Here is a 9,669-nt window from a genome sequence, read left to right as displayed (position 1 = left end):
TTTTCTATCTTCTTCTTTTTTTTTTTTTTTTTTTTGTCTTTTTATTGAGACAGGTCTCATTCTGTCACCCAGATTGGAGTGCAGTACAGCCTTGATCTCTCAGGTTCATGCAGTCCTCATATCTCAGCCTCCCAAGTAGCTGAGACCACAGACACACACCACCATGCCTGGCTAATTTTTTTTTTTTTTTTTTTTTTTTGGTAGAGATGTGGTCTCCCTATGTAGCCCAGGCTGTTCTCAAACTCCGAGGCTCAAGCAATCCTACCACCCCAGCCTCCCAAAGTGTGAACTACGGGTGTGAGTCACCATGTTCAGCCTTTTTTTTTCTTTTTCTAAATTTCAGTTCACACAGAACTATGATATATTTTTACTTACACTTAACTCAGATATCACTTGAGGACTTCCCTCTTGTATCAGAATTCAATTGCAGAGAACTAGTTCACTCTAGTTAGTTTAGTCAGGAAAAGATTGATTACTGGATATCAAGTGGCTTACATAATTACCAGGAGGATAGACTAACTTGAGCTTTCAAGAACAACTTCCAAAGACACACCACTATTAGGCCACCAAGGGAATTGCTAACTCTTCAGTGATAAGGACACTGCTACTTCCTATTGCTGTCATAAAAAGCCATCATTACTGCTGCTACCTCAGGAACCATGCTTCAACTGCTGTGATTTACACTAGCAAAATAGATGGCAGGCACCCTGCCTCTCATCACCCACAAACTCATGACTAAATTGCAATAGAACAGCCAAACATCTTCACAACTATGTTTAACAGCAGAAATGGCAGAAACATAGCCAACACCTCACTCTTGTCATTCAAGTCTCACATGTGTGCATCTGATTAGCCTCTAATAAATCCAGAATCCTAGTTGCAGAGGAATCTGGGAAATTTAGCTTTTTAGCCTCTACAGTATAGAAAGGCAAACTAAGAGGGTGGAAAGCAAATTGAACAGTGTGTTTGTTTTCTATTGTTGCATAACTAATTCCAGCACACATTTATTATCTCACCATTTCAGTGGGTCAGGACTCTGGGCTCAACTTATCTCGACCTTCTGCTTAGGATCTCACAAGGCTGCAACCAAAGTGTCAGCCAGGATGGTTCTCATGTGAAGGATCATGTAAGGAATAATCCACTTCCAGGTTCACTCAGGCTGTTGGCAGAATTCATTTCCTTGTGGTTTCCGGTCTGGGGCAACAGCTTCTTGCTGGTAGTCACTTGGCAGCCACCATCAGCTTCTAGAGGCTTCAGTCAGTTCCTAACAGCTGCCCTCACCTTCTGTGAACAGTTCTCTGCCACATCGGCTTCCCCCAAAATGGCCACTTACTTTATCAAGCCAGCAAGGGAAGTCTCTAGAGCAAATCTGCTAGCAAGACAGTGTCTTCTATAATGTAACATAATTACAGCCATGACATCCTATCCCCTTCACCATGTTCTGTTGGTTAAAGGCAAATCACAGGTCCTGCGCACACTCAAGGGGAGAGGAGCAAGATTGATGCATGTGACACTGGGGCCCTGTAGCTCCGGTCCCTAAAGGCAAGGCAGATTATTCCAGTAACTACATTCCTAGGCATATAACCATCAAAAGAAGCACATTTTATCCTATCTCTCACATTATGCTGCAGTTTCCACTTCTGTCATCAGAACTACATATTTCTCCCATCCCAGAAACATCAAGCAATGTATTTCCCAGCTCCTAATTCTACTTGTCTTCCTTTTGCAGGTAATGCCATTTCTTTATGACTACTTTTAAGGTCTTGATCTTTCTAGTGTTCTACAGTTTCCTATGATTTATCCAGCTTTAAAAAAATCCTGTTTGAGATAAATGATTAAATTTTGATAATTGAATATCATTTTCTAAGACCTCTCTACCTTCGGCATGGTCCAAACAGGCAAGTTAAAGGAGGGTATGATAGAAATCACCCCCACCTGCCATACACACACGTTCTTCAAATCTTTGGTACACACTCATCTCTGTGATTTCCCTAGACAGACCCAACTAATTCTACTTGGCCCTTTCTACCACAAAAAATTCTTACTACACTGATCAGGGAGCAGATGTAGTATATCTATCAGTTGCTGCTTGTGGCTATTTCAAGTTGTGCATTCATGAACCAGGAAATAGCTATATAATATATTTGCAAATACACTAGATCCATTGTAGACTGATTCAAGATAAAACTGTATCTCTTGACTCCATAAGCCCTGCCTCTGACCACTAGTTAACCACTGTGTTCTAACCCCTTCTAATCTCTCCCAGGAATGAATGTGAACTCAGAGTCAGTGTCAAATAATCTCTGAAAGTCCAAGTCATTTGCCCAGTGCAAATTACCCTGGTAAATGGCTCCTCTTCCTAAAAGAAGATTTACAACACATGCTCATGGTGTTGCAAAATCCTTCCTTAAGGTTACCTGGTTTTCCTTCAGGAGCCTCTGAGTGTGTAAACTGACTCAGGTCTGCAAATTGGGTGAAAAACCTTAAATCTCCATAATGATTACTCAAATTAGATCTTTGTTCACCAGACTGCAAATATTTTGCCTATACAAATAAAGTAGGAATTAGTAGGCTACCATTTATTTTAATCTAAGAGACCTGAAGAAAAATTAGCCACTACCAAACATCTCTGTAATTCAAAACATATAGATTACTTCCTTGGCCATGCTCTTATCATGCTCACCATGCTCACCTCATCTCTAGTCATTAAGTTCTACCTCTTGGTCTCTGCCATTCTAGGTTCCCATTATTCTCATAGGAATTAGCAAGTTCCTGACAATGGCAGCATGAACTAAGAAATTAAGGAGACCTACAAATAATATTGTTAAAATGCTCATACTACCCAAAGTGATCTACAGATTCGATGCAATTTATATGAAAAAATGACATTCTTCATGGAAACAGTAAAAAAAAATTAAAATTCATGTTTGACCACAAAAGACCATGAATAGCCAAAGTAATCCTGAGCAAAAGGAACAAAGCTGGAGGTGTCATACTACCTGACTTCAAAGTATACTACAAAGCTATAGTAACCAAAACAGAATGTTACTGGCACAAAAACAGACACATAGACCAATAAAACAGAATAGAGAACACAGAAATAAATTTATGCATTTATAGCTGACTGATTTTCAACAAAGACACCAAGAACATACATTGAGGAAAGGATAGTCTTCAATAAATGGTATTGGAAAAACTAGATAGCCACATGCAGAAGATTGAAACTAGACCTCTGTCTCTCACTATATACAAAAGTGGAGTCAAAATGGATTAAAGACTTAAATATAAGCCCGGAAATGATAAAATGACTAGAGGAAAACATAGGGGAAGTGTTTCATGACATTGGTTTGGTCAAGGATTTTTTTTTTTTTAATAAGACACAGGTGACACAATTAAAAACACAGATGACAAAATTAAAAATAGACAAATGGGATTACATCAAATGAAAAAGCTTCTGCATGGGAAAGGAAATAACAGAGTAAAGAGACAACCTACAGACTGGGGGAAAATATTTGCAAACTATCCATCTGACATGGAGCTAATATGGAGCTAATATTCTGGAATATACAAGGAAGTCAAACAACAGCAAAAAAGAAGCAACCCAATTGAAAAATGGGCAAACCACCTGAATAGACATTTCTCAGAAGAAGACATGACCAACAGATATATGAATAAATGCTCACCATTTTCATCAGGGAAATGCAAATCAAAACCACAATCAGGTATCACCTCACCCCAGTTAGAATGACTGCTATCAAAAAGACAAAAATTAACAAATACTGGTGTGAATGTGGAGAAAGGAGAACACTTACACAGTGTTGGTGGGAATGTAAATTAGTATCGCCATTATGGAAAACAGTGGGGAGGTTCCTCAATTAAAAATAGAACTACCGAGGGGAGAGGGGAGGGATTGCATTGGGAGTTATACCTGATGTAAATGACAAGTTGATGGGTGCTGACGAGTTGATGGGTGCAGCACACCAACATGGCACAAGTATACATATGTAACAAACCTGCACGTTATGCACATGTACCCTAGAACTTAAAGTATAATAATAATAAATTAAAAAGTTTAAAAATCCACCCCTGAATAAACGCAGCATTGTGGATAAGAATTAGAGATATATACACAAACCCAGGAAATTTAGAATAAAGGATTCCACAGCAACTATTTTCAAATAAATGTCACAAACGTATTAAGGTTATGAGAAACATGGTACCTGAGATATGACTAGGCAATTAAAAGAAATGTCATTTTGAATTCTCTGACATGTAAAGTCTTAAATGTATTTTGACACTATTTTAACATAAAAATAATAAAGAATATAATTTATAAGCAAAAAAAAAAATAGAACTACCATATGATCCAGCAATCCCTCTTCTAGGAATATATCCAAAGGAAAGGAAATCAGTACGTCTAATAGATATCTGCACTCTGATGTTTGTTGCAGCACTATTTACATAACCAAGATATGGAATCAGCCTAAGTAATCATCAATGAATGAATGGATTTTTTTAATGTAGTATATTTTCACAATAGAATACTATTCAGCCATAAAATAAAGTGAAATTTTGTCATTCATGGCAACATGGATGAACCTAGAAGACATTATGTTAAGTGAAATAAGCCAGACACAGAGAGACACATACTGCATGATCTCACTAATATGTGAAATCTCGAAAAAGTTGGTCTCATAGAAGAAAGTAGAAATCGTGGTTACCAGAGGGTTGGAAGGGTAGTGGGGAGGAAGGGATGGAGAGAGATGGATTAGGGAGTACAAAGTTACAGTTAGATAGGAAGAATAAGTCCTGGTGTTAGAATATTAGGGTGACTATGATTAACAATATTGTATTATATATTTCAAAATAGCTGGGAAAGATGGGAGAGAAGGTTTTGAATGTCCTCACCACGAAGAAATGATAAATATATGAGGTGATGGATATGCTAAATACCCTTATTTGATCATTGCACAATGTATACATGTATTGAAGCATCACACTTCACCCCATAAATATGTACAATTATTATGTGTCAAAAATTAATTTTAAAAAAGAAGTTAAGGAGACTTAATTTCACCATAAATCATAGCCTACAAAAGACAGCCACTGTAGCATGTTTCAAGGATACTGGGACTCCTCTCATTAAGGTAATTTTCAATGCCTTGAGTAATAAAGCATCCTCTGGTCCCTGTTGGAAGAGGGACATGGTTAAAATGTAAGTGACTAAATCATATAAATGTACTCCAATGTTTCTGTCTCCTTAAGTCTTTGGAGTACTTCCTCTTCAGCATGCCAAGGAATATCTGCCATATCAACTTCATTTAATATGGGCTAGTTTTGAGCCTTGGCTTCTGTCAATCAACTGATCAAACAGAACCACTTCCAATTAGGTAAGCTAGTAATTGAATTTAGACTCTCTGGTAAATATGCAGATGTTGGTCTATTTGGCCTGATCAAAAATTATTTTTTTCTTCCGTGGTATACCATTCTAAGACACATTTCTACACATATTCTTCAGACTTCTGTCATTGTAAATTAGCAAAATTTTGCAATTCTTGTCTCCTTCCAGGTCAGACTTCATATTTGTACCCTTGGAGCATATGCTTATCTGACTCTAGTCACAAGTCTGGAAGCAATAAGAGGGGGTAGGGGTGCTTTATGAAGAAAGTTTACATTCCCCTAAAAGTAAATTCAGAGTGTTCAAGGAAGGCAGGACCAGCCTTATCAAACCGGGGCTGCTTCTGCTGGCAAAGCACACTTGTTGGTAAACTACTTAGAGTTATCTGAATCTACCCAAATGTACCCATTTCTTTAAAAAAATATATTATTATACTTTAAATTCTGAGATACATATGCAGAATGTGCAATTTTGTTACATAGGTATACATGTGCCGTGGTGGTTTGCTACACCCATCAACACATCATCTACATTAGGTATTTCTCCTAATGCTATCCCTCCCCTTGCCCCCCAACCCCCCGACAGGCCCTGGTGTGTGATGTTCCCCTCCCTATGTTCTCATTGTTCATCTCTTACTTATGAGTAAGAACATGCGGAGTTTGGTTTTCTGTTCCTGTGTTAGTTTGCTGAGAATGATGGTTTCCAGCTTCATCCATGTCCCTGCAAAGGACATGAACTCATTCATTTTTATGGCTGTATAGTATTCCATGGTGTATATATACCACATTTTCTTTATCCAGTCTATCATTGACAGGCACCAAATGTCCCCATTTCTATTCTTGGGTGGTCTCACTCTATCCTGATAAATATCCTTACTTTCACAAAAATGAGCTAGTAAGGCTGTGAGTTCAATGTATACTATAATTTAATGACCCATTATATCAGACTCTGGCCAATTTTCAACTATGTCAGTTCTACATCAACAAGAAATAAGGGAATAGAAACTCATAGTTGTCTGTTTCTTGTGCCGACCATGTAAATCCCAGTGTAGCCATTTTCTTTCTTTAAACTCTAGAGCACAGTTAGAAAAAGTTAGCCCACTTCACAATTCTTGGGTTCATTATTAATGCCAAAATAATCTGTAGTGGCAGTTACCTGGTTCATCTAGCCTTGCCTTCAATAGGCACATGGACTACCAACATCCCATATTATAATACTAAAAGAATTATCACTGCTTTCAAACTCAACCAGATTATTTAATCTCCAGTTTCCTATTTCCTTGAAATGTTATCACCTGCAAGCACTCCAGGTACTACATTCTTTATTTATCATCTCAATAGATGCAGAAAAAGCATTTCATAAATTTCAACATCTTTTCATGATAAAAACTCTCAACAAATTAGGTATAGAAGGAATGTGTCTCAACACAAAAACATGTATGACAAACCCACAGCCAACATCATACTGAGCAAGGAAAAGTTGAAAACTTCCTCTAAAAACTAGAACAGGACAAAGATGCCCACTTTCACTACTCTTATTCAACATAGTACCAGAAGTTCTAGCCGGAACAATAGGCAATAGAAAGAAATAAAGGGCATTCAAATAGAAAAGGAGGAAGTCAAATTGTCCCTGTTTTCAAATGACATGATCTTATATACAGAAAAAACCTAAAGACTTCACCCAAAAATTCTTAGAACTGATAAATTCGATAAATTTGCAGTATACAAAATCAACATACAAATATCAATAGCATTTTCATACACCAATAATGAACTAGCTGAAAAAAAATCAAGAAATCAATCTCATTAAAAATAGCTATTAAAAATATAATACCTAGGAATAAATGTAAGAAAGTAAAGGAAAGATCTCTATAATGAAAACTATAAAAGACAGATGAAAGAAATTGAAGAGAACATAAAAAGTGGAAAGACGTCTCATGCTCATGGATTAGAAGAATTAATACTGCTAAAAGGACCGTATTTTACACAAAGTGATCTACAGATTCAATGCAATCCCCATCAAAATACCAATGACAGTCTTCACAAAAATAGAAAAAATAATCCCAAAATTTGTATGGGACCAATAAAGACCTTGAATAGCCAAAGTAATCCTGAGCAAAAAGAATAAAGCTGGAGACATCACATTACCTGACTTCAAAGTATACACTACAAAGCTATAGTGGACAAAGCAGCATAGTACTGGCACAAAAACAGACATGGACCAATGGAACAAAATAGAGAACACAGAAATAAATCCACACACCTACAGCAGAGTTCGTTTTCAACAAAGGTACCAAGAACATATTGGGGAAAGGATAGTCTCTTCAATTAATGGTGCTGGGAAAACTGGATATCTATATGCAGAAGAATGAAACTGGACCCCTCCCACCACATACAAAAATTAACTCAAATGGATTAGAGGCTTAAATGTCAGACACAAAAAATATGAAACTACTATAAGAAAACATAGGGAAAACACTTCAGGACTTTGGCCAGTGATTTTATGGATAAGACCTCAAAAGCACAAGCAACAAAATCAAAAATAGACCCAATGAGACTATACCAAACTAAAAATCTTCTGCACGGCAAAGGAAATAATCAGCAAAGTGAAAAGATAGCCTGCAGAGTGGGAGAAAATATTTGCAAACTATTCATCCAGCAAGGCATCGATATCCAGAATACACAAGGAACTTAAACACATTAAAAAAAAAAAAAAAAACCTCAAATGATGCGAAAAAATGGGCAAATAAGGTGAATAGACATTTCTCAAAACAAGACATACAAAATGGCCAACAGGTACATGGAAATATGCTCAACATCACTAATCAGGGAAATGCCAATCAAAACCACAATGAGGTATCATCTTACCCCAGTCCAAATAGCTATTATTAAAAAGACAAAAAATAACAAATTGCTGGCAAGGGTGTGGAGACAAAGGGACCCCTTTTTTTGTTTTGAAACAGGGTTTCCATCGGTTGCCCAGGCTGGAGTGCAGTGACATGATCACTCACTGCAACCTCCGTCTGCCGGGCTCAAGTGATCCTTTCACCTCAGCCTCCCAAATAGCTGGGACTATAGGTGTACGCCACCACGCCCAGCTAATTTTGTATTTTTAGTAGAGACGGGGCTTCGTCATGTTGCCCAGGCTGATCTTAAACTCCTGGGCTCAAGCGATCAGCTCACCTCAGCTTCCCAAAGTGCTGGGATTACAGGTGTCAGCCACTGTGCCCGGCTGAAAACGGAACTCTTATATACTGTTGGTGGGAATGTAAATTTAAAAATTAGCCAATATGGAAATCAGTATTTAGATTCCTCAAAAAAAACCTAAAAATAGAAAACCATATGATCCAGCAATACCACTACGGGATATATATTCAAAGGAAAGGAAATCAGTATGTCCAAGAGATATCTGCACTACCATATTTATTTCAGCACTATCCACAATAGTGAAGATGTGGAATCCACCTAATTGTCCATCAACAGACAAATGGATAAAGAAAAGAAAGTAATGTCTTCTAAATGGCATAACCAGTAAGAACTGCTGCCAGAATGTGAGCGCCGATTTTGTTGTTACAGAGCCCACAATGTTAACTGCCATGCTATACTGCTGTTAATCAATCTGCTTAATAAATGTGTCTCAATTTAAAAAAAAAAAAAAAAAAAAATGTGGTACATATACCCAGTGGAATACTATTCATCATAAAAATAATGAAATCCTGTCATTTGTGGCAACATGGATGGGCCTAAAGGATATTATGTTAAGTGAAATAAGCCAGGCACAGAAAGTGAAATATTGTATGTTCTCACTCATGTAGAAGCTAAAAATGTTGAGACAGAAATAGAGAACAGTGGTTTCTAGAGGCTGGAAAGTGTAGGGGGAGGGGAGGATAGAAAGAGATTGATTAACAGATTTAAAATTATAGCTAGATAGGAGAATAAGTACTAGTGTTCTATATCACCATAGACTGACGATATTTAATAATTTACTGTATATTTTCAAATAACTAGAGGAGATAATTTTTAATGTTCTCAGCACATGAGAAAAAATAAATGAAGTGAAGAATACATTAATACTTTGATTTAATCATTACACATTGTATACATGTATCAAAATATCACACTGTATTCCATAAATATGTGCAATTATTATGTGTCCATTAAAAATACCATGAAAGGCCGGGCGCGGTGGCTCAAGCCTGTAATCTCAGCACTTTGGGAGGCCGAGACGGGCGGATCACGAGGTCGGGAGATCGAGACCATCCTGGCTAACAC

The sequence above is a fragment of the Mandrillus leucophaeus genome, unplaced genomic scaffold (assembly GCF_000951045.1).
Source record: "Mandrillus leucophaeus isolate KB7577 unplaced genomic scaffold, Mleu.le_1.0 Scaffold949, whole genome shotgun sequence".
Lineage (NCBI taxonomy): Eukaryota > Metazoa > Chordata > Mammalia > Primates > Cercopithecidae > Mandrillus > Mandrillus leucophaeus.
This window is presented reverse-complemented; position numbering follows the sequence as displayed.